Genomic DNA, 26,954 nt, shown 5'->3' on the forward strand with positions numbered 1-26,954 from the left:
CTTAATGAATTCCATATACTTTTGAAGTCAATGGAGGAGAGATGGAAAGATGACAGGAAATGTGCTTACAGATCCTTTTGGTTGTAGGGCTAAACAGGTTCCACTCTATTACCTTTGCTGATGAAGTGCATCCTTACTGGCAGGAATCTCGCGAATGAAGCTAGGAAAATGTGAATTGGGATAGCAGTTTCATAAACTAATACAGTAAGACAAGAAACACTGTAAACACTCGGCAAGTCAGGCATCTGTGTAATCAGAAAAAGTTGCCATTTCCTATCAAGGACCCATGTTGGATTTCAGAAGCCGTGCTGCTGGAAATGATGACAGATCTCAATTCCTCATACAGGGTTTCAGCCTGAGACATCAGCAACTCCTCTGCCCCTGCAGTTGCTGCCTGATATGCTGAGTTCCTCCAGCAGATTGCTAAATGCCAATTATTGCATTCAGAAGGCCGAAGATGCAATGGAAAGCATTGTCAGGTTTGGAACTTGAGAACTAGGCTGCAGCAGTCAGTGTCGTTGCCTCACAGTTCCAAAGACTCAGGATTGATCATAACGTTGGGGGCCATTTGTGTGAAGTTTGCACGATCTCCCCGTGACCCTGTTGGGTTTTGCTGGATTGCTTGGTTCTTTTCCATATCCCCGAAAAGTAAATCAGCTGTTGTAAATTAACTCCCACTAGATAATTGGTGGACGAATCAAAATGGGAATTTGATGTGTATGTGAGAGGCACAGTAAGTTGAAAAGCTACATGGAAATAGAGAATAGGAATAGAGTGTTGTGATAACTTTTCTGGGATGGCCCCCGTGGGCTGAGTGGGTCAGTAATAGGGATTGCTATTGTTAGCACAGGGATTTTTTTTAGTGTAAATTTAATGTGAGTATATTTTTAAAATTGGTAAATTATCAAAGGACATTTGTCAACCCACGTATCAAAAGTGTTATGAACTGAAATATGTTACCTTAAAAAGTACCATAGGCTGCTTTAGTAATTAAAAGTGAATTGATAAAAAAGTGGATATTACTTGAATCACAGAATCATATCAGAGGAGGAGGCCCAGTTCAATCCAGGTTATCACATTTCACCCCTCCTTGCTCTCTTTTAAATAGAACAATTGAATCTGCTTTCACGACTGTCCTAGCTGTGTAATCCAGTCTAAAAATCTTTACTCATGTCTTTAAGGGATAGGTCATTGCTCTATTTTCATTGTTTGGAACGGACTGATTTCCCCTGATCTGCTATCAAATTGATTTTTTTAAATCCCAGGAGGCAAATGCAAATTTGCATAATTTAAAATTGAGAATGATATTAAAGCTATAAAATCCTAAATACTGCAGCTGCTTGAACATCTGAAATAAACAGAAAAAAATCAGAAAATGCCAAAAAAAAACCCCACATTGCAGTTTGTGGAGCATCTGCGGAAAAAGGAATAATCAATGTTTCAAGTTAAAGAATTTTAAGACCCAAGAAGGGTGCAGGTGCAGAGGGGCCTGGCGGAATAAAAATCAAGTCAAGGACTTAAAGCTCTGGGCTGTCACTCCAGTATAGTTCTGAGGGAATGCTGCATCATCCATTAATGGTTTCGTCTTTCAAAAGCTACATTAAGTTCAGGAGCATCATATGTCCACCGAAATGGGCTTTGAATAAGCACTGATTTAATAAAAACTAACTATAAGCACAAGGAGGCAATTCAGCCTCTCAAATCTGCTTCCTCATTCAATGTTGTCTCATCACATTGCTTATCAAATATTTGTCTGCCTTTGCAGAATAGAAATGATCACTGTTTCCATCACTTTTTGAGTTCCAAAATACTCTCTCTGATATACCGGTAAATAATTCCCCTATCTGTGTGTAATGGGTGAACCACCTCTTCGCCTGCCAGCTTTTGCCCCACCCTTGCCCTCTCCAGTTTTTATACTGGCTATCTCCCCAGTATCTTTCAGACTGGGTGAATGGTCTCGACCCTAATGGTCGACTGTCCATTTTCCTCCATTGATGCTGCATGTCACGCTGGGTTCCTCCCACTCTTCGTGAGCTAATACTGACTTCCTCTAGCATCTTGTGTCTGACTTGCTAAGTTCCTCCGGCATCTTGTGGTATATTTTACTCACCAACGTCACGAAGATCTCTTCGCAACCTTACGATCCAACAAGTCATTTTCCAGTTCTTTGCAAATGACGTTTTGGAAGTTGGGCGCCCCATTTCGTCAACTCTTATTTCCTACTAAAATAGCACTTAAGTGAAATAAGATTAACTGTGTTTGTGAAAAATGCTACGCATATTTAAGAATTTCTTCATGTTTTTAACGACAACGTTGTCTTCCCATTATGTAATGTGACAGTCAGCTGAGAGGATTGCGAAATATCCAGTCTCCTCTTTCGAAGGCCTACACCAACCGGTCCTTTCAAATACTGTCTGCCCTCCAACACTTCTTTCACTACCGAGGACATCAGCTTTGTCATCGATATTTTTAGTTGGGCTGCCTATCACTTCCAACCTTTAGTTCTACGAGCAAGTTCACGATCACAGCAGTCCTCCCTTATACTGCAAGGAAAAAATATATAATACAAAAGCAAACCTAATACAAACTTTTAAAGAGTCAATGTCAATATTTACTAAGAGTTTTCCTTATCTTTAAAAGCCAGACACGTGGCAGCTGCTGACTGCTGTTGAAGTGTTTCGGAGTTTTTCACCAAATATGGAAATACATTTCATGCGGAAGCCGCAGCCACAGATCTTGTAAATCTCTATGCGGGGCGTAGCGGCCGGAGAATATTCGGCTTTCCCATCGATGAATCGCAATCGTAAGTGGCCGTTTACCCTTCCTTGCTTGTTTCTGTGATGGGTCAGTGGTTGACTTGCAGCTGGGCAGGTTATCTTGGCGCCATCTCCATGTAATGTGGCACCATTCAACACATGACACGGGAAATGCGAAATCAACGCCGACTTGGGACGGCAGCAATTCTGGGAAACACGGCGCCGTTTCCGGAATGATCGCAGGTGACAGCAACATCGCTCCGACGTCCCAAGCCTGCAGTCAGATTCAACGAACAAACCAAAAGGGCCCGAGGGAAACATCTCCCACCCTCCCTGTGACCCAAACCTGTCCTTCGCCCCCCAAAACTCCACTCGTTACATTTGCACCCTCACAGTTCCCCCAACTCCCGCACACTTTCTCAAAGCCCTGCCCCGCAGCAGCCAGCGGCTCCACCCCCTGCGCGTCCGGAGTCACTGCCCATTCCCTTGTCACGTAATCTTGCCCGGCCCCTGGAGCTCCATCTTCCCCCTCGGCCCGCCCACCGCCCACTGCCCGGCCGGGACTCGCTCCAGTTCCGTGCCGAGTCGGAGGCCGGTGGCTGCGGCGTGAGCGGCTGTTGCAGCCGGTAGGTAGGTGGAGGCCGGCAGATGGGGGGGCGCCGCCGGCTGTTTCGGGCTGCTCTGGATCGGGCGCTCAGCCAGTTTCCGCGGATGATTATATTCTTGGAAATGTTTCATTTCCGAGACTCGGCGGCCGGAAACGGCTTTTCGCGTAGACCCAGTACTTCAGCTCGTGAACTCGCGTACGTCGTCAACAACCTGTGATCTGTGATGGACTTAGCACGAATTTTAACTGGCGATGTGGTTATTAAAGGTTCGTCAAGATATTTGGTGATACGGGGAATTTAATGTTGGGCGTTTTTGCCTCTGGCTTGCTTTTAACCTTACCTACCTCTCCCGCGTTCTGTTCTCTACACCCGAATGGTGAGTCCCTCTACCCCTGTTACATTTGTTCACTCTATTAGCTCATGAAATGTGTGGGACTGGAGAAAGGTCTGTGTTGGAGGCTTCTTCGTGACTAATAGCACACGGTTGAAACCATGGGTTCTTGCGGCGTATCTTTTCCAACAGTGCCTGTTCTTTCTTGCCGACTTAATTGGCTGTCAGGTGCCCGGAACGTCACAAATGGTGCGGTAGAAAGCAAGTTTTCCCCCCCGGTTGTAATGGAGTTGTGCGGAGAGGGAATCTCTAGAAAAAAAAAAGAAAATCAAGTTTCAAGGTTAATTCATGTTGGTTAAAGAACGAAGTTATTTGTTCTCTTTTATGAAGGAATGGTTTTCGCAGGGATAGGAGTTTTTCAGATTTGGAAATAGAAGATAAATGTTATCCTTCTATTTCTGATTTAGTTATAGGGCAGTTCCGTGCAGGTTTCACTCCTTGCCGATGTTGAAGATGTCAGTGATTGATTTTTAGTTTTAAGTATATAAAAAATAATAAAGCTTTGTGGCTTTGTCAGTACATTTAGTATTTATGCAGCAGAATTTGAATGAGGTATGATTGTTTGCATTAGTGATTGAAATTTTAACTAGACCCTGCCTAAGGCATTTTTTAGAATTAATATTACTAGGGAGAAGGTCCTTGGGAAACTGAAAGGTCAGAAGGCAGATAAGTCACCCGGACCAGATAGTGTACACTATCTGAAAAGGGTTCTGAAAAGGGTGGCTGAAGAGATTATAGAGGCATTACTAATGATCTTTTGAGAAGCACTAGATTCTGGAATGGTTCTGGAAAACTGGAAAATTGCAAATGTCACTCCAGTCTTCAAGAAGGGTGAAAGGCAGAAGAAAGGAAATTGTAGGCCAGTTAGTTGGGAAGATGTTGGAAGCGAGTGCTAATGATGTGGTTTCAGGGTACCCGTAGGCACATGATAAAATAGGCCCTAGTTGGTATGATTTCCTCAAGCGGAAATCTTACCTGATCTGTTTGATTTCTTGCATGTTTGATTTCTTTTGTAAGATAACAAGAAGGATGGACAAAGAATTGGGTGATGTTGTATACTTGGATTTTCAGAAGGCCTTTGACAAGGTGCTACACGTGAGGCTGCTTAACAAATTAAGAGCTTATGCTATTACAGGAAAGATACAGGCACGGATAAAGCAGTGGCTGATTGGCAGGAAGCAAGAGTGGGAATAAAGGGAGCCTTTTCTGGCTAGCTGCCGGTGACTAGTGTTCCACAGTGGGGTGTCTTGGGACCATTTTTTAAATTAAATGTCAATGACTTGGATGATGGAACTGATGGCTTTGTTGCAAAGTTTTCAGATGATATGAAGAGATCTGGAGGGTCAGGTAATTTTGAGGAAGTAGAAAGTTGACAGCAGAACTTAAACAGATTAGGAGAACAGGCAAAGAAGTGACAGATGGGGATACAGTGTCAGGAACCGCACAGTCATGCATTTTGGTTGAAGAAATAAAAGGGTAAACTATTTTCTAAATGGAGAGAATATCCAAAACTTTGTGGTGCAAAGGAACTTGGGAATTCTTGTGCAGGATTCTCTAAAGTTTAATTTACAGGTTGAGTCAGTGGTGAGGAAGGCAAATGCAATGTAAACATTCATGTCAAGAGGACTAGAATATAAAAGTAAGGATGTAATGTTGAGACTTTATAAAGCACTGGTGAGGCCTACTTGAGGTATTGTGAGCAGGTTTGGTCCTCTTCTCATAGAAAGGATGTGCTGAGACTGGGGAGGATTCAAAGGAGATTCATGAAAATGATTCCAGGATTAAATGGTTTGTCATATGAAGAGCATTTGATGGCTCTGGGCCTGTCTTCACTAGAATTCAGAAGAATGAAGGGTTACCTCGATGAAATCTCTAAAACAGTGAAAGGCCTTGATAAGAGTGGGTGTGGAGAGGATGTTTCCTCTGGTAGGAGAGCCTAGGACTAGAGGACATAGCCTCAGAATCGGGGAGTGTCCTTTTAGAATGAAGATGAGGAAGAATTTCTTTAGCCAGAGAGTGATCAATCTATGCAATTTGTTGCCACAGGCAGCTGTGGAGGCCAAGACTTTATATTTAAGGCAGAGATTGATAGATCTTTGATTGGTCAGGGCATGAAGGGATAGAGGGAGAAGGCAGGACAGTGGGGCTGAGAGGAAAATTGGATCAGCCATAATGAAATGGCAGATCAGACTCAATTGGCCAAATGGCCTAATTCTGCTCCTATACCTTATTGTTGTGATGAACTTTTTTGATATTACTATGTTGATATTGAATATGTGCATTTGGGAAAGCATGGACTGGTTAGAGGTAGTCAGCACAGGTTTGTGTGATGGAGGTACTATCTCAAATTTTGTCTTTTGAGGAAGTGTGAACATAATTGAGAATGGATATTTTCTCGTTGATGTGGACTTGAGAAAAAATTTTGACAAGCTTCCTCTTGGTCAGCTGCTCCAGGAAAATGAGACACATGGCATCCATGGCGAATTAAAATTGGATACAAAAATGGTTGGATCAGTGAAGACAGAGGCTGATGGTGTGTTTTTTCCACTTGGAAGTCTGTGGCCAGTGATAGTCTGGAAAGCTCAATGCTGACACCTCAGTTCTATATAAATGAAAAAGCACACAGTCTGATAAGACAAAATATGAAGTTGTAAATTGTGAGGAAGATTGTCAAAGGATACAGCAGGATATCATTTGGAAATTTGGGAGGAGGAATGCCCTGTAGAGTGTAATCTTTCAGGTCAAATGTAAGAGGAAAGTATACAAGTAATGGCAGGACACTGATATATAGAGAAATCTTGCTGTACAAGTCCATAATTCCATAAGGATATGATAGGGTCTTTTAAGAGACTCCTGGATAGGTATACGGTACATAGAGAGCTGTGGGTGACCCTAGGTAATTTCTAAAGTAAGTATATGTTCAGCACAGCATTGTGGGCCAAAGGGCCTGTATTGTGCTGTAGGTTTTCTATGTTTCTAATTCCCTGAAAATAGCAACTCAAATGAACAGGGTGATAAAGAAGGTTTGCGGCATACTTGTTGGTTGGGGCATGGAGTATTAAACTTTCTAAATCATATTGCCGCTGTAGAGAGGTTTTTACTTTGGTCATATTAGGGGTGTAGTGAGTGGGTCTGACCACCGCATTACAGGAAGGATGTGGAGGCTTTGGTGAGATACAGAAGGAATGCATCAGGAGGTTCTCTTGATTGGAGAGCCATAACAATAAGATGATTTTGGATAGAGTTAGACCGTTTTTGCTGAAGCTTCAGAGCCTGATAGGAGTATCCTGAGAGGCATGAATAGGATAGATTGAAGGAGTCTTTTTCCTGGTGTGGAAATGTCAAGTGCTCAAGGGATTTAAGATAAGGGAGGGGGGGATCTTAAGAGGTCAATATCAGTGTTAAAAGGCAGTTAGATGGATAGATGAACATTGAGGGAACTGAGGGATACTGACTGTGCAAGCAGATGGGATGAGTCAGGTTGCTACAGACATTGTGGGCCAAAATATCTGGCCCTGTGCTGCTCCATTCTGTCTGGTTGCACACTTTATAGCTTCATGTGGTCCAGAATTATCATCTGGTATACCAAATCAATTCATTGCTCAACCTGATATGTACTATATTGCTTTGCTAGAGTTTAATTTAAGAAGAACATCTACAGTGCACTCTCCAGGGAGTATGTTAGCAAAGGTGTTCATATCCAGTACTACTTGTTCCACATACCTTCAAGCCTTTGAACTTGGAACTGCAGCTGTATTCTGATTTTTTTTTCCCTCGATGTTGGGTCCAAGGATTAAAATGATTTTTTTTTTCCTTTTTAGGTGCACCTTGACTCCTTTGTTTGAAATGTGTTATCTGTGTGCATTTATATTGTTGGTACCTGTGGTTTTTGTTCCATTTCACTGCGTTGCATTAAATATGACCAGAAAATCTTGACCCTGCAGATAATTCAACTGAGCATAATCTCAGTAAGAAATCAGTTGCTTACTGTAATGCAACAAAGGAAAAATTTAGGGATTATGCTAAAAATAAGAAAAATCTAGTGATGATATGTCAGGGGATGTTCTAGGTGGTCCTTCTTCCCCTCTCCCCACCTTTTTATTCTGGTGTCTTCCCCATTCCTTTCTGGTCCTGAAGAAGGGCCTCAGCCTGAAGCGTTGACATCCATTTCCATTGATGCTGCCTGACCTGCTGAGTTCCTCCAGCATTTTGTGTGTGTTGCTTAAAGACTCTGTGGAGTGATAATGCAAGTGAGAAGACTTGTCATCATAAATATCTGTCATGTGGAAAGTCATTATGAATATTGTCACTTCCCAGAGGCAGAAAAATCTGTCAGTCACAATGGGGTTCTCAGCCAACAAGAGGAAAGAGGGAATGTGGTTTTTATTTCAAGAGAAATCCAAGGAAGTGTGAAAAGCAGCATTGAACTTCGCTTTTGCGAGTTTGTAATGGCGATCAACCCAAAGGGATTGTGTAGAATCTTCAAGTGTATATGCCTGACACGAGCAATGTTTTGTGAAAGTGTTGTTGAATTTTGATACTGATCGGAATTATTCTTATTTCAGTGGGACAACTTACACTGCTCTGTGGTTGTAGAACTTAACTAAAGGGGACTGAGAAATCTTCTTTGGATTTGGCTAAGTTCGGAAATTCTTCCATATGCTATACTTTTTCTATGGTGGCATGCGAGTCACGACCCTAACCAAAGAGTCCAGTGCAATTCCATGCCAAATGCTGTCAGCGATCAGTCAAGACAATCTCACCACAGCAACCTTCCTTGTTCTCAGTATTCCTTGCTGTAGTACTGCATTTGATTTCCCAACAAGCTTCTTGCAGGAACAGAATTAATGAACATGACAAATGGGAAAATATTCGGCCTTTATCATTGAATTCCAAAGCCTCATTCGCTGATTCATAGTTCACAGGTGACTCTTGTGTATGTGCACACACATTGTAGTAGGTTGTAGCTTGCAGGTTCTTCCACTGAAGCCTGAATGGACTGTGCACCAAATATCTTGAAGACAAAGCCAATCTACAAATCTACCTCTCTGGTGCAATAACCACTCCTCCTTCCACCACACAATCAAGGTGTAGAATAAGCCCCTGGAAAACATGGCTGACCATCCATATCATGGGACCACCTTGTCACTTAAGGCCGACAGGAGGGACAAAACATGCCATTGTATCCAGGGCATCAGCACAGCGGTTAGATCATTGAGGAGAAATGTGTGTAAGTTCATGTGATGTACAGATACAATGAAAAACCTTAGCTGCAGCAGCATCACAGACAAAAGCATCAGATGATAATAATAATATTTACAAGAAAGACAAATTATACAAGTGTACTATCAGAACAAAAACAAATTTAATCACAAACAGATTCTGAAGTATTAATATACTGAACTAGTGTTTAAGATTGTACATATTAGTTCAAGAAGCGAATGGTTGAAGGGAAGTAGCTTTTCTTGAACCTGGTGGTGTGGGGCTTCAGGCTTCTGTACCTCCTGCGTGATGGTAGATGTGAAAAGATAGCATGGACTGGATAGTGGGGATCTTTGATGACAGATGTTGCCCCCTTGAAGCAGCACCGCATGTAGATAGTTCTGTTGGTGGGGAAGGATGTGCCAGTAATGTACTGGGCTGAGTCAACTCCACCCTTACATTCCTGCATGTTTGAGTTGCTGTACCAAATCACATTGTGATCAGTCAGGACACTTTCAAAGGTACATCTGTAGAAGTTGGTGTATGGTTACATATTAATTAGACCTCCTTAACCTTTTAAGAAAGTGAATACATTGGTGTGCCTTCCTTTTTGTTCTATGTGTTGGACCCAGATAAGTCATCCAATATGTTAATGCCCAGGAATTTAATGTTAGTGACCCAGTCCATGGCTGATCAGCCAATGTCAACAGTCATTTCTTTAGAATCACTGCCAGTGAGTAGAGGAGGCTGTTGTTATGACACCACTCACCAGGTGTTCAACCTTATTCCTTTGTGGTGACTTGTGATTTAATCAACAACAATGTTATCTTCAGTAGATGTGTGAATCAGAATCATATTGGAACTGTTCTTTGTCACACAGTTGTGTGTGTATAAAGTGGAACGGGAAGCACTCAGCTGTGAGGTGCACCTGTGTTGATAGTCAGTGAGGAGGAGGAGGTAGTGTTACTAATTCTTACTGTTGAGGTCTGCTGAAGATGAATTTGTGGATCCATTTGCAGAGGAAGCTAAAGACCTAGGTCTTGAAACATGATATGTTTGGATGGGATGATTGTGTTGAAGGCTGAACTATATTCTTAATTTAAAAAAAAGATAAGTACAAAGTAAGAAACAGTGCAAAAACATTTGCGTTCATAGCCGTTACACTCAGGTGTGAACTTTTATAATACAAACAAAGAACAAACATGGCACCATTCCATTGTGTGGCTCCCTGGGGTGCTACGCTATTTTTATTGTTCAAGGGGCTTCCCCATCCACCTCTACCTCTCTGTGTGCAGCAGCAGAAGCAGTCTACACTGGATAGCAAGTCCTGGCTCACTCACTCCCACAAAGCCAAGTACAACTCTGCCAGTAAGCGGTCACTTCTGTGAGTTTATTTGTGCTGAAGGAGCAGATGGAGCCATTCAACTTCTCCAGGTACATTGGCTCATCCAAACTTCCCTGCTTGCCATTATCTAACCTCTCCTTGATAAAGGATGGGGAGTTCCGGGAGGCTGCATTGTCTGTTGGCCTATCTGTCATAGAGAATGACAGATAAGGATCTGCAGTATGTCTGTCTGTGAAGATCTTCCTTAAGGCTGTGAGTGACAGAGTTCCCTCCCCTGTGAACCTTCTGGAAGAAAAAGCACGAGCATGTCTCATCCCGCTCAACAAAGCGGATCCTGGATTGAAAGATGATCTTAGAGGAAAAGAGTGCAACTTACTGGTTCTTCACCTCTGAGTTTCACTCTCATATCCTCGCTGCTCAATTGCAGAAGTTGCTGCAAGTTTCCCTCTTGCTTTCAGCATGGAGAACCTGTTGATGTTCTCCTTGGTCGCTTCCTACTGGTGAAACAGAGTTAATGAAGCGCATCACAGTTCTCCAACCTCTGTAATCTCTCTGTAGTTCCTTGATATTCTGAGGTCAGCACCTTGACATTCAACATCCATGTTCCCCTGCCTGCGTTCCAGTGCTCCTGTGGGTGACTGGAGGCATGAAGAAGGCAGTGGTCAGAGAAGAACACTGGTGTGATGTTAGGATCTGACTGTGACTGCTTTTCTGTTCCAATGTAAATGTTATGTGGTAGCTTCCTGAATTCAGCTTTATTTTGAGTATTCCATGTGACATAAAGAAGAAATCCCATTGGTCCAAGTGTGTTTCAGCTCAGCTCCACCTGCAGGGGCACTGAAGGCATTGCAAACTCTGAATCTTTAGCTGTTTCCAGCATCTTGGGCTGCACTTCACTGTCCTGTCCGCACTGTCAGATTGTCCAGCCACCAATGATGCAGCTGAGGTCACTGGCCAGAATGACTGGTTGGGACGTTGTCATCATCGGTGGGTGGGAGCTGGTGGAGGGCAGCTCGACACTCCCTCAGCACGCGTGAGGTGTGGATATTGATTAGGTGGAATGGAGTGTTACCCTATATCAGTCACAAGAGCTGCTCACTCATCAGCTCATTGACTTTAGTGAATGACAAGTTGCCTCCCAGAATACCCAGGATTTGTGATTATTATTTCTCTCACTGGCCACATAGATTTTCCTTGGGACCACCATTGCAACCACCTCCGATAGCTGCAAAGATGAGGCAGCCCACACTCTTACAGCAAAGTCACAACTGCCTTGACCATGGTAATGCATTGGAAGATGTTAACGCATTGCACAGTGCGAGTGTTTAGAGATGCCAGTTTTTATTCTCCATAGCTTTTGGTATTAAGGGATCACGAATATATAGTCAATTAACCTGAGCTCTCACACTGAATGCCTTGGTGAACTACCTGACTGATTTTGGACTCGGCTACTCGGAATGTTGATGCTGGGGAGAGATCTGTCTGTGATTCTGTTTGGATTTCTGTTCTTTGAACTGGGGTGTGTCAGAATGGGAAACCAGGGAGGTTGGGGTAGGTGACAAGCTGAATATCCCCTTGCTTGTATTTGTCTGTGAGCTCTCTGACTCTTTGTCCCCCCTCTGCTTTGATGCTTTCTCTGTCTGTTGGTTTTCCATATTTACTTCATCCTCTGGTGAGGAGAGGTTGCTGCTACCGTTCAGTTGTGTGACCTTTTTCTTCTCATTACTTTTATTCTGATAAGCCCGGTGTCTCTTGTCTTGTCATTGTCTCGTGACATCTTCCTTTTCACAGCCTGTCCATCTGCCATTCACTCTTTTGTTGACTCCTCGTGGGGAGGGGCTTGTAGTTGGGGTTTGGGAGTTCCAGGTGGATGGCTTTTTCTCAGTCCTGGGCTTAATCTCAGTCTCTGTCTTTGTTGGGGCCTCTGCATTGGCAGGGGATGTGTCAGCATTTCTTATGGGGTTGTGGTGGCCAGCTTCCCCTCCCATTGCCTGGGCATGGATACAGGAATGTTGCGAGCAGGCCTGGGCCTGGGCATGGGTAGAGGCGAGTTGCAGGCAAGCCTGGGTCCATGGGTAGAGGCCATGGTGGCAGGACATGTTCTGTGCCTCAAACTGCAAATAGTAGTTGGGCAGAGACCTCTTAAGGCGAGCATGATTCCTGTCTCCTACAAAGATGTGACAGGTGTTGGGGGTTCGCCATTTCATTTTTAATGATAATGGCACCTTGTGCCTCAAGTGCTGCCTTGACGTCTGACTGAGGGGAGACGTAGACTGCAGTCAGGATGATGATGGAGAGCTGTCTTTGTTGGAGCAATAGCCTTATTTGGCATGAAGCTTGTGGCTTGTTGATCAGCAATGATCCCTGCCTTTCTCTCTGCTTCAGTAACAAGGGCAACCTGCAGCAGGCACCTCACAACTGAAGATGCACAGTACTGTGCAAAAGTCTTCGACACCTGTTTAAGAACATGCTGTAAAGTGAAGATGCCTTCAAAAGTAATGAATTGAAAAGTTTTTAAATATCATTACTATAAAGTATAGCAAACTATTAAAATATCAAATCAATATTTGGTGTGACTACCCTTTTCCTTTAAAACTGCATCAATTTTCTTGAAGTACATGGTCATGAGTTTTGTAAGAAAATTGGCTGGTAGATTGTTCCAAGAATCTTTGAAAACTTGCTACAGTTCTTCTGCAGACTTAGGTTGTTTCACTTCTGTCTCTCCAGGTAATTTGCAATAGCTTCAGTGATGTTCAGATCAAGTCTTTATGGAGGCCGTATCATCTGAAACCATATAAATAATCTAGTGTACCCAAGATTTTTACACAGTATTGTGCATATTTTTAATGCTAACTAAAGTTATTCATGCTGCATTCAGAGCCAGTTTATAGTCTTATTTTTTTTACATCAATCTTTTCTATTTCTGCATGTTAAAGGCTGTGAACTAAGTCCACCTTTCTACATTTCTGCCTCGTGCACAATTTTGGGGTACTAGTGTTAATCCTCATTTTACAATATGAAATTTAGGTGCAGCTGAAATTATTTGTTGAAATGCTGAGAAAATGATTTCTGGATCCCTGTCATTAAGAGCAATTTTTTTGGAGTTATTGGTAGATGGTCACATTCTGATACAGACACAGTGGAGGTACATCTTCCCATGTGAAATTCTCCCTGAATGTCTCATTCCTTCGAGTTGTGTGTTGATTTTTATTGGCACCTTGCTTGATTTCATTTCCAAAACTTTAGAAGTTTTATATAGAGGGGAAGAATTTCAAAGAAAGAGTAATGGACTTTACACTAAGACCCAAATGGAATTGTTGACTAAAGGCTTGGTTAAATGGAACCTTTTCTAAGAAAGAGATTGAGGGCTTTTGTTGGTGATGAGCAACTTGTATGACAGTTAAAGTGTACCATCTTAGTCCTATACAGAGTTGTTCTAAGCTGGGCCACATTCAATTTGCCATGTTGTTTTCGATTGCAGATCTTTGCTGCTCTGGTGACAGACAGACCTCTCCATTGCATGGTTGAATCTGGTTTCTGCTGCCAGACTGCCCTTCACAGTACGGCTCCTCCTGTGTTTGCCCTGCTGTCAGATTGATCCCCACATTCCAGTTGTCTCTACCTCCATTCTTTCTCTCCAGTGCTGTGGCCTCTCCTCACTCCCACCGCAGATTTCCACACACCACAGGTATGAGTGCAGGTTTCAAGTTTTGATTTTAAAACTTCACAACCTGAGCAGTGGAAAAAAAAATTGGAGTGTGGGTGGTGAGGGAGTCAATCATTGGATGTTTACAGTTCATTAGTAACTGTGGTTAGATTGAGGGGGATCTCCAATTACCTTTCAAGCAGCTTCATGTCATATCTTAACGGAGTTTCCAAAAGTGGATGGAATCACCGCACTGGAGAAGAGTTTGGAATTAATGGAAAAGCCTATTTATTAGATGGAGCAAATGTTCAGTTAGATTAGAAACACAAAGTAATTAGCTTACTTCATTCAAAGTAAGAGGAAAAGCCATGCAGGAAGCCACTGAAGTGAGCCAATAAGGCTGAGGTTGTAGTAGCTGCTGCAACAGATCTGTGAGTTGAGGGGCTTTCCTTCTGAAAAACACATCCACATTAGGATGGTGGTGAGTGTTGGTAGCTCGGGTTGAGGCATTGGATGTTGTGGTGTTTGGCAACTAGCTTGCAGACATTTCACCGCCAATCGATGTGACATCCTCAGTGCACAGTTGTTGATATTTCTCTCTGGGAGTGTTCGTATTTATGTCGGCCCCTGTTTGCTTGCGTCGGTCCTGATTGTCTACCTCTTCGGTTGACCTTTGAACTCTGGCTTGCGTTTCTTTGGCTCTTAGGGGTTTGTAGATGATGTCTATTTCGATATGTTTGTTTACAGACTTTTCAAAAGAGAATCCGAGAAATTGAAATTCTTGTGTTGACTTCGTGTTTGGCTGCGCCAGAGCCTCCGCGGTAAGGTATCCCAGTTAAAGTGGAGTCCTCCCTGGTGTTCCTGTATGAGATTGGCAACAGTAGATCATGTCTCTGTACTGCCAGTTTGTGTTTCTGTAAAAGACTTGAGAGTTTGTGCCCCGTCCAGCCAATGTAGTTCTTGTCACAGTCTCTACAAGTGATCCTGCTGTCACACCGGGGAAAGAGTTCCTCTTGTCCTTACCTACCACCCCACAGCTTCCACATCCAGCACATACTTTCAGTAACTTCCACCACCAAGCACATCTTTCCCTCCCCCCTCACCTTCCACTTTCCACAGGGATTGCCCTTGACATGATTCCCTTGTCCACTCACCCACCTGACTGATCTTTCTCCCGGCACTTACTCTTGCAAGCTAGACTATTGCCACATGTGCCCCTACACCTCCTCACTCACTGCCATTCAGGGCCCTAAACAGTCCTCCTTGGTGAGGTGACTCTTCACCTGTGAGTCTGTTGGGGTCATCTACTGTGTCCGGTGCTCCCAGTGTGGCCTCCTGTATATTGATGAGACTGCTTCGTCGAGCACTTTCACTTTGTCCGCCACAAGAAGTGGGTTTTTCAGGTGGCCACTCGTTTCAGTTTGGCTTCCCTCTCCCGTTCCAACTTGTGATGAGGCCGCACTCAGGTTGGAGGAGCAACATTTTGTATTCTATCTGGGTAGCCTCCAACTTAATGGCTTGAACATCAATGTCTTGACTTTGAGTAATTACCACCCCTCTGTCCCCCTGACCTTCATCATTCCTACTCTTGTTTGCCTCTCACACCTCTTTATTCGTGCCCACCACCTCCCTCTGGTTCTCATTCCCCTTCTTTCTCCCATGGTCTTCTACCCTCTCCTATCAGATTCCCCCTTCTCCTGCCCTCTATCTCTTCCAGCTATCAGTTTCCAAGCTCTTCACCCTTTCCCACTCTTCCGGTTTCACCTATCAGCTGCCACCTTGTACTACTTCCCCTCTGCCACCTTCTCCTTTCCTCTCCGGCCACAATGAAGGGTCTCAGCCAGTGCCATTGGCTGTTTATTCCTACCCATAGATGCTGCTGAGTTCCTCCAGCACATCGTGTGTATTTCCAGCATCTGCAGAACCTCTTGTGTCTGTGATGTACTGCAACCGTTATCATTTAAAGAAAGACTTTGCTACAAGAAACACCAGGCAGTGTTCCGTCATGGGTACTTGACAAAGGATATACTGGAGTGGTGATCTTGGCTTTAAAAAAAGATGTAAGGAACAAACGTCAGGAAATGAAGCTAAAATACTGTACATGGTAATTGGCTTTGGTTCTCTTGAAAATCATACCAATTATGCTGTCTGAAGGTTGCTGCAAGTCAACGGCTCTGAGCTCTGCCAGGGCATTTTGCATCTTTCACATGTAGAAATGAATGGTCTTTTAAGGATTGAACAGCGAAGGAAGAGGCGACGACCATCCAATTAACTGAATGGCACGAAGTTCACACTTTTCTCAAATCTGGAAATGATTCACCAGCTGGTGATGATTTGGGGAAAATATCTGTGAAGATCACAAGGGGTTGCAGTTAGTTGACTGTGACTGATGTAATTTGCCAGCGTCAAAATAAACGTTAAATATAGTATTTGCATCGAAATACAGACTTTGTATTCCACGGAGCACAAAGCTCAGAATGCCACGCCGTATCGTCATTGTAATACATATCTCCGTTGTAATTTGTTACAGTTAGCTCGTAAGCTGTGAATTGTGAAAATTGGCTAACTGCTACATGTGACCATTACAATGGTTGTTATATTAACAGGGTCATCATTGTTTACATCATCTATTCAGTTACTTTTGTTATTCATTGTATTTAGTGCTATTCTGGGATTTGCCTGGTGTAACATGTTGATCTTTGATCTTTGTTTCAGGCTGTTTATCAACAATGATGATGCATGCCATGCTATCAGAATTTAATAACTTGTGTTTTAGGTGAATTTGAATGCTGATTTCAATGTCCACTTGATACCCTGATTATGTGATCATCAGAATTTTCGGTCAAGAATTCTGAGCTTGATCTCCAAATTCAAACAAGTATGTCAGAGAACAAAACAAAAGTAACCTGGTGACATACTCTGGTAGTCCGCTGTCCCGCTCTTTATAAAATCCTGATGCTTTAGCATCTGGCACACCACTTTCACTAGCTGGGTGCCAACCTCCTGTGCTACTCTTAAACTTACCAGGTCCACTAAGAAGTGTGTTTATAATACTGTGCAACATCTGAATAATGTGAATTCAAAAATGTTGGCTTTTAAAATAAATGGCCTCCAATTGTCAGGCACACCAAAGTTAGCTTTGTGCTGGATCACTGGGGTTTTACTGGAGATGAGGAAGTTTTTCAATTGTATTAAACTGCCAGAAAGAACATCGTAATGATTCACCGTGTGAATGGGTTCTCACCACCAATGCCAGCATACACAAAATCACACACACAGTCATCAACAAGAGAAAATCTGCAGGAGATCCAGGCAAAACCCACCTTGTGTTTCTCCCTCCCCTTCTTCCACTTTTTAACTCTACTCCTCATCTTTATTTCTCCAGTCCTGCCAAAGGGTCTCGGCCCATTGAGTGCACTCTTTCCCATAGATGCTGCCTGGCCTACTGAATTCCTCCAGCATCTTGTGTGTATTACCTAGTCATCAAAATTGCCTTTCCTGCTTGTGTTGTTAATCAGGATACTCTTTTTAGAAGAATGTGTTTCCTTTTAAAAGACTGTGGGCCTCTATACATGGGTGCTTAATACATACAGGCTCTTAGGTCAATATGATGACTTGAATGTTTTTATATAAACATTTACAGTCCAGTATCATTCTTTATATACATATAATGCCTGAGTCAATACTAAAATTTAAAGGCATATAGACATAATCTTACCATTAATTAAGTCTTTGTATAAAAATCATTTGTAAGACAGAGGGAAATTGAAACAGACTGCAAAAGCTGAAGAGATTCAGTGGGTCAAATGCCCTCCAAAGTGCAATAATGTAGCTCTTCTATCCTTATTTTGCAAATTCCTCAAGGTCTAGGTCACCTTTGCAAATTGCTGCACTACTTTCTATCTTTAAGCCCTTGGTATCAATCCCAAAATGATGGTGACTTTGTGTACAGCTCTGACGAGAATCATTAAATGTTTCTGTTTAGGACCAGTACAGCTGAAAACCACAGTCACAGCCATCTTTACTTCAGTAAGCAACATTTTAAGATGTTTTTAAAATCAATCCTTCAAATCATTTGACCCCAGATGACAGACTAGTGCAGTTCCCCTTTAAGAAAGCAGAAACTGGGAAGATATGCTGGTCTACAGGTAAGATTGAAACACAGAAGACTCAGACCCTCACTCCTGACTGTCCTGCTGGTGAATGTATGGACTGAAAAGGAAAATTGAAGACCTCAGAGTAAGATTGCAGTACCAGAGGGACATCAGGGATTGCTGTATATTTGGCTTCTTGCAAATATGGCTCATCACTACCATTTCAGATGCAGCGCCACAGCCTGATGGCTTCACCATTCTCTGCAAAGTGAGGTCATTTGAGTCTTTTCAAGGTAGAGGAGGGGAGTACACTTCATGATTAACTCATCGTGCTGCACAGACATGATGGTTCTGTCTCAATTCTGCTCACCTGACCTAGAACATCTGGAGTTCAAGAGTCATCAATTTTATCAGCTGAGGAAGTTTAGTGCCATCATCCTGGTAGTGGTGTACATTCCACCTCAGGCCAATGTCTGACAGGCACCGGAGGAGCTGAGCACTGTGATTAGCAGTCATGAAACAGCCCACCCCTGTATCTTCCGTATCATTGTGGGGGATTTCAACCAGGCCATCTTGAAGAAGTCTCTGAACAACTAGCACCAACATTTCACCTGTGGAACAAGAGGAGCTACCACATTTAACCACTGTTATACCACTATCAAGAATGCTTACTGTGCCATACCATGTCTGCACTTTGCGAAGTCTGATCATCTGGCTGTACTTCTACTCCCGGTATGTTGGCCGAGACTGAAGACTGCAGCACCACTGGTGAGGACCAAAAAGTATCATCAAGCAGATGGGTGATCATAGGACTGCTTTGAGTGAGAGGACTGGACAATATTAATGAACTTATCTTTGAATCTGAATGAATATGCCATAGTTGTCACTGACTTCATCAAGACCTGTGGCTGAGTGTGTGCCTTCAAGAACATACCGGACATACCCAGACAAAAATCCATGGATGAATCAGGAGATTTGTAGACTGCTGAAGGCTAGGTCTGTGGCATTCAAGTCCAGTGATCCAGATCAGAACAAGAAATCCAGGTACAACCTACAGAAGTCTGTTTTAAGAGCTTAAAAGCAATTCCAATTGAACAACACATGCAAAATGCTGGAGGAGCTTAGCAGATCAGGTGGCATCTATGGAAGTGAATAAACAATTGATGTTTTGGGCCAAGACCCTTCATCAGGATTGGAAAGGAAGGAGGAAGATGCCAGAATAAAGTGGTGGGAGGAGTGGAAGAACGACAAGCTGGCTTGTGATAGGCAAAGTCACGTGGGTGGGAATGAAGGAAGAAGCCGGGAGGTGATAGGTGGAAAAGATAAAGGGCTGGAGAAGAAGAAATTTGATGGGAGAGCAGAATGGACCATAGCAGAAGGGGAAGGGGGAAGTGAAAGGTGGGTGAGGAGGAGGAGCAGAAGAGGCCAGAATGAGGAATAGAAGGGGAAAGGGAAGGATGAAAAATTACAGGAGGCTACCTAGACAAAATATGAAGTGTTGCTCCTCCAACCTGAGTGGCCTCATTGTGGCAGAAGAGGAGGCTGTGGACCAACATACTGGAACAGGAATGGGGATAGGAATTAAAATTGTTGGCCACTGGGGATACTGCACTTCGCGGATGGAGCAGAGGTGTTCAATGTAGTGGTCCCCCAATTGAGGTTGGAGACGGAATTGGATGTACATCAGTTCTGGCAGGTTTGCAGGCCATGAGTACCCATAAGGTGAAACCTAACATCTTGAATGGCTGTGATGCTTCACTCCCAGATGAGCTGAATGTCCTTTATGCACACTTTGAAAGAGAGAATAAAACTATACCTGTGTGAATCCCTGCAGCATCTGGTGACCCTGTAATTTCTGTTTCAGAGGCCAACGTCAGAACATCTTAAATGAGGTTGCACCTTTGCAAGGCATCAGGCCTTGATGGTGTACATGGTAGGGCAATGAACCAACTAACTGGCGTGACCTTTCAAAGACATCTTCAATCTCTCACTGCTGCTATCAGAGGTTCCCACCTACATTAAAAGGCCAAAAATTATACCAAAAGCCCAAGAAAGCAGGATGAGCTGCCTCAATTAACTATCATCCAGTTGCACTCATATGTAATGTGATGAAGTGCTTTGAGAAGTTCGTCATGGCCAGAATGAACTCCAACCTAGCAAGGACATGGACCCGTTGCAATTTACCTATCATCGCAATATGTTTACAGCAGATGCAATCTCATTGGCTCTCCACTCAGCCTTGAATTCCCTGGACAACAGCAATGCTTGCATCAGGCTGCTGTTTATTGATTACAGCTCCGTGTTTAACTCAATCATACCATCAGTACTAATGAACAATCTCCAAAACCTGGGCCTCTACCTCCCTCTACAACTGGATCCTCGACTTCCTCACTGGGAGAGCTCAGTCAGTGCAGATTGAAAATAACATCTCCTCATTAACAGTCAACACTGGTGCACTTCAAGGATGCATGCTTAGCTCACTGCTCTAGCCTCTCTACACCCAGGACTGTGTGGCTAGGCATAGCTCAAGTGCCATCTAAAAATTTGATGACACCAATAGTTAGTAGAACTTCAGATGGTGACAAAGAGGCATACAGTGAGGTAGATCAGCTGGTTGACTGGTGTCAAAACAACCTCACTCTCAACATCAGTAAGACCATGGAAATTGACTGGGAAGGGGCAGTCAAGGGTACACACCCAGTTCCTCATTGAGGGGTCAGCAGCAGCAAGGGTGAGCAGTTTCAAGTTCCTGGGTATCAAGATCTCTAAAGATCTATCCTGGGCCCAGCATATTGCTGCACTTACAAAGAAGTTATGGTGATACTTCATTAGGAGTCTGAGGAGACTTGGTAAACCACCAAAGACTCGGCATATTTCTACAGGTGTAGAGAGCCTTCTAACTAATTGCATCACTGTCTGGTGTGGAGGGGCCACGGAACAGGATCATAAAAAGCTGCAGCATGTTGCAAATGGTTGCATCATCAGCACTAGCCTTCCCACTATTGAGGACATCTTTGAAAGGTGATGCTGCAAAAAGGTGGCATTCATCACTAAAGATCCCCATCACCCAGGATGCTCTCCCTTCTCATTGCTATCATCAAGGAGGAGGTACAGGAGACATACACTCAATATTTTAGGAACAACTTCTTCCACACCACCATCAGAGTTCTAAATGACAATGAACCCATGTTCACTATGTCACTGTTTTCTTTTTTTTTGCTCTCTGTTTGCATTGCTTCCTGAATTTAATTGTTTATATATTGTAATTTAGTTATTCTACCATTATGTGTTGCGATGTCCTGCTGCCACAAAACAACATATTTCATGACATACGCTAGTGATAGTAAACCTGATTCCGATTGTGATTGAGGCCACTGAAACCAGGGACCTGGTGAGAATGCACTTTGGGATCTTTCGGTGCCCAAAAGGCTGAACATTTTCTGAGAATACGATTAAATGACCAACAGCATCCTTGACCCCAACGCCTGTCCCAGCCAGTAACCCTTTCCCTACCCCACATGCCCTGCTTGAGAAGCCTGTCACCTGGAGTGAACAGAGTGACAAAGGACACTGGCCCTCACTTCTCAATTACTTGACACTGTATTGTGTATTCAGCCTTGCCTTACTGTGTTTTCCAATGTAATATAGCCAAGCTTGGCATGCAATAACTCTACATAGTTGCTCTTTGGAGCCTGTTAGGGTCTCAACCCAAAATGTAGATGTCCCTTTCAGTCCACAGATGTTGCCTGACCAGCTGAGTTCCACCAGCAGATTGTCTGTTGCTTCTTAAACCCAAACAGTTCCTGTGCAGGTACTCCTGTCATGAGGATAAATCAACTTCAGGATTTTGACCTTTTGGCAATGATGTAGCAACGCTTTACTTGTGAATCACAGTGATGTGTTCCTTTTGAGAACGAAGTCTCCTCTTGAGACTTTGCCGTTTCCCTTCTAGGTGGAAGAGCTCACTGCTCAGGAGTGGCTGTCAGAGGAGGCTTCAGTGTAGCCAAGGTGTACCGTCTCGGGAGGCACTGAAAATTCAGGTGGTTAGCTGAGCACAGCCAGGTGTTGGTCAGCTTGCCAAAATAGTTTTAGTGTGAAACGGTGTGGCAACTGTCTGCAGTGACAGGGATAACTTGGGCCAAGATTGGCTTTGTGTGAATGTATGCAGTAGGATTGAGCTCTGATGTTGCTCTTAATCGTAAGAGTAGCTATTTTTTGTTGCACCTTTCATATCCCCAGAACAATTCTGAGTACATTTGAAATGTAAAACGGTACTATGTTTGCTGTAGTTGCACAAAGGCACAGGTTCAGTATTGTTGACTGGGATTAAGATTAATTTATTTCCACAGCGAATAGAAGTTCAGTGTTTAGTCTCCGTGTTTATTTTAGTATTTCAAACATTGGTTTGTGTATAGCTTTGTTTCACTTCACACCTAATGTTTAAAGGATGCTACTTCACATGAGGTCACATTGCTCTCAGCAGGTTCTGTTGTAAAATCACTTAGAACACAATTTTATTTTACTCATTTTTTTCACAGCGCTTTCCTGAAAATATGAACTAATGATTGTTCATGGAAGCCTTTTGGAGTGAAGAATTGCCAAGGCTTGAGAAGAAATTGGAAATTCTAGTGGTTTAATCTTTATCAAGTTACAGTGCCCTGAAAAAGTATTCAGTCCCCACAACTGTTTTCACATTTTACTAAATCATTTTCTAAATTAAAATGTATTGAAGTAGGATTTTTTGAGCTAATCCACAAAACATTGTGCATCATGTCAAATTCACAAGAAACATTTCAAAACTTGTCAACAATTTAATAACAATAAAACCCAAAATTGAGAGGCTGAAAAAGTATTCATCCCCTGTGCTAACTTTCCTCCGGTGTAATACTGTATATTACCATCCCAACTCAGCCAATTTGTTGATGCAGAAAATTGGCGGATACAGGTGGTCCCCGTTTTTCGAACGTTCACTTTATGACAGCTCACTGTTACGAAAGACCTACGTAAGTACCTGTTTTTGCTAACCAAAGAGGATTTTCGCTTTTACGAAAAAAAAGACGCCCGCTTTATATGTGTGTTTACCCGAGAAAGACTACCATGACTGTGAAGCCTTGTATGTGCAGTTGTGTGTGCATGCATGTACGTGCATAGGTGTGTATGTGCACATGGGTGTAAGTGTAAATTTTTTTTTCTCCAATTCGATTTCAGCTCGTTGTCTTCCCAATTTTGATACGTGAAACTACACCGTACATATAATATTTCTACTTTATTTAGGCTGTATACTGTATTTATCATATCATTCCTGCTTTTACTATATGTTTGTGTTATTTTAGGTTTTATGTATTATTTGGTAGGTTATTTTTTGGGTCCAGGAATGCTCAAAAATTTTTCCCATATAAATTTATGATAATTGCTTCCTCGCTTTACGACATTTCGGCTTACAGGTGGTTCCATAGGAACACTCTATCTTCGGATAGCGGGGGAAACCTGTATTGGAAAATTAGACCTGTTTTCACTGAATTCATGAGGATATATTCTCCTTAATATCCCCTCTCTCTGTAAGGTCCAACAGTATGGTAGGTTTTCAACAGACCAAACCAAAATGAAGACAGAAGGGCATTCAAGACAAGTCAGGGAAATGATGATAGAGAAACACAAATCTGGGGAAGTGTATAATTCAATCTCAAAGGCATAGATCATACCTTGGAGCTCAGTGCAGTCCATTGTGAAAAAATATTAAATCACAGCCATACTGCCTAGGTCAGGCTACCCATCTAAACTTAATCACCAATGAAGAATACCACTTGTAAGAGAGGTTACCATAACTCCAAGTGAACTGTAGAAGTATTTGGCTGCAATTGGTTGCATATAGTTCATGGTTCCACTATCTCTAAGGCTTTGCACAAAAAGCGTATTTATGGGAGAGTGGTAAGGAAGAAGTTCTAGTTAAACAAATCAGCACATTCTTGCCCATAAGACTTTGCAATGTGCCGCTTAGAAGGCACTGTAAAGATGTGGAAGATGGTCTTGTGGTCAGATGAGACTAAAGTGGAACCTTTTGACCTCAACACTTGGTGTGATGTAAATCTAATACTGCACATCAGCCAGGTAACACCATCCCTACTGTAAACTATGGTGGAGGTAGTATCATGCTATAGGGATGCTTTCAGCAGCAGGGACTGGAAATCTGGCCAGGATGCTAAATACAGAGAAATCCTGAATTTTAAAGAAAACCTGCTGGCCTCTGCCAGAAAGCTCATACTGGGGAGCAAATTCAATTCAGCAGGACAACGACCCAAAGCACACTGCCAGAGCAGCCATGGAGTGGCTTCAAATAAAGAAAATTGATGTCCTTGAGTGGCCCAGTCAGAGTCCTGACCTTAACCCGACTGAACATCTCTGGCAAAACCTCAGATTGCTGTCTACTGCCACCCCCAACTAACTTGGCACAGGTTGAACAATTTTGCAAGGAGAAATGGGAAAATCTTGTTCCATTACATTGTGCAAAGCTAATAATTGAATTGATATGACTTATTTCTTACATCCTTCACATACACAAGGAGTAAAAATCTTTATGTCTCAGTCTGATTGTGCAAATTATAGTAATTTGTAATAAGTAGTTCGTACTGTAAGATGTGCAACAGAACAGTCAATATAGCTTAGAAATATGATTGTGTCATTATGAATTAATCAGTCTGATGGCCTGGTGGAAGAAACTGTCCCGAAGCCTGTTGATCTGGCTTTTATGCTGCAATACCGTTTCCGGGATGGTAACAGCTTGAACAGTTTGTTGTTGGGGTGACTCGGGTCCCCAATGATCCTCAGGGCCTGTTTTAAGCATACATCGCTGTAAATGTCTTCAGTCGTGGGAAGTTCACGTTCACAGATGTGCTGGGCTGTCTGCACCACTCTCTGCAGAGTCCTGCAATTGAGAGAATTACAGTTCCCATACCAGGCAGTGATGCAGCCAGTCAGGATGCTCTCAATTGTGCCCCTGTAGAAAGTCCTTAGGATTTGGGGACTGTTGCCAAACTTCTCCACCAGTCTGAGGTGGAGGAGGTGCTTTTTTAACCAGGCCAAATATAGTCCTCGGTGATGTGTATACCAAGGAACTTGAAGCTGTTCACTCTCTCAACCCCAGATCCATTGATGTCAATAGGGGTTAGCCGGTCTCCATTCCTCCAGTAGTCCACAACCAGCTCCTTTGTTTTTACGACACTGAGGGAAAGGTTGTTTTCTTGACACCACTGTGTCAAGGTGCTGACTTCTCTGCAGGCTGCCTTGTTGTTATTTGAGATAAAGCCAATCAGTGTAGCATCATCTGCAAATTTAATTGGCAGACTTGTCCAGAAAGTCTACTGCTAGTAATAGTTGAGAGAGGTGGCTCAACTAAGCACTGAGCAAAGGAGGATGATTTTTTTTGATTTGCTGACATTTGTTTTCGATTTTTTAGTTTTTCATGCTTTATAATTTTCCCTGTTTTGTTTGGCTCCGCTGTGGAAAGAGGAGCTTGTGATTCACAAATAAAAATTCTCAGTTAAATTGATCAAAATCCCTGGTTGTAATACTCTTTATGTGAACAAAGGGTTGGGAGCAGAATACTTGTACAAGGCACTGTCAGTATAGAGAAATAGAAAGCAAAACTATTGAGGATAGGAAGAAATTTGGGGTTAAGTAGGCATTTTAAAAATTGTCATTACACTGCAAAGGAGTGAAACTTCATGGTTAGTAAGATAATTTTCAGTCTCAGAGAAGGTGCGAATACTATTTATTGAGGGGCTGCAACAGACAAGACTTGGCTTTCTGCAGTAAGTATTTACCACGTATCATGCTGCTTTCTGCATGTTAATTCTGAGGCGGAGAGTGAAAGGCAGTTTTCAGCAGCCACTCAGAATTCCATTTCCTATGTATTAGGATGGTACAAATACACCTTTTAAGTAATCACAGGTATACAGTGCACAAATTTTACAGGGTGTAGTACTGTCTTGCTTGGAAACTTGTAGTTAATAACAATTGTGCACGCTTAGTTAAATAATCTTCACATTTAAATGTGACAGTTCACGTTTTTCCTGCTGGGTGAATTTAAGTTATTCTTTTGCTCAGGGTAGATTATCAAATCCATCATCAGCTTTTCTGACTCAGCAAACTGCTTAATGAATTCCCCTTCAATCCCCCAGCTCTTTCCACACCCACTGCAACCTTCAATAAGCCAAACCTTGGCTGTTCAGTCACTGCGTTATTAGCCCTTTCTGGTTCCCATCCCATAATCCGAATTGCATGATTTTTGTTTGTTGTATTGAGATGGTGAATAACCTTTCATATGTTTCAGTCCTTTTCATTCAGCTCAGTTTGTTGGCTAACTAGAGATTCAGCAATGTGACCAGTAATGATATCAGAGGTCAGCCCAGGGATTTATTAAGTACCCGTTACCAAGCACCTGTCATAACATCTGGTGGTGCAGTCATAATGGAAATGACAATCACTGCTGGGGACTTCCCTTAAACTGGTTATGTGTAACAGATTTTTTGGAAATTGAAACTCATCTGCAATGTATTTTTTAAAAGAATTTAGCACATGATTTGGATTTTTATTACCAAATGGGGAAATGCTTCAAAACTCCAGAAAATTTACAACACTGGATCAGGGTTGTGGTTGATAGCAAACTGATGGAGACTGGCTGCACAAGAGACATGTATTAAAATTGTAATGTTGTCCTGCTTGGGGGAGAATGGGGAGCTTATTTTTGTGCCAATGAGAATAACAGTGAAAATTGATCCAATTAAGTTATTGTCTCTACTAGAATTGAATGATTGCTCAAAAGTAGGTACTACGTCTGTTTTGTTTTGAACTGCATTCCATGATTTATGGGGATATAATGATGACAGATGAGACAAGATCCACTGATTTATCAG

At 42.7% G+C, this 26,954-nt stretch overlaps 1 protein-coding gene across 8 annotated transcripts in view; it reads left to right on the forward strand.

The window, feature by feature from the left end:
* The first annotated feature begins 3,271 nt into the window (after positions 1-3,271).
* b3gnt2b (UDP-GlcNAc:betaGal beta-1,3-N-acetylglucosaminyltransferase 2b) overlaps positions 3,272-26,954 on the forward strand; it is a 54,254-nt gene continuing 30,571 nt past the window's right edge. For 2 of the 8 annotated variants that reach the window (XM_059986103.1, XM_059986102.1), the window contains exon 1: positions 3,289-3,630. The gene's annotated coding sequence lies outside the window, so the exon portion shown is untranslated. Of the gene's footprint in view, positions 3,631-3,716; positions 3,741-23,022; positions 23,046-26,954 lie in introns of those variants that run through there. The other 6 variants (XM_059986104.1, XM_059986108.1, XM_059986106.1 and 3 more) reach the window with 6 other exon arrangements.

Source organism: Hypanus sabinus, chromosome 12 (genome assembly GCF_030144855.1).
Source record: "Hypanus sabinus isolate sHypSab1 chromosome 12, sHypSab1.hap1, whole genome shotgun sequence".
NCBI classification, from domain to species: Eukaryota; Metazoa; Chordata; class Chondrichthyes; order Myliobatiformes; family Dasyatidae; genus Hypanus; species Hypanus sabinus.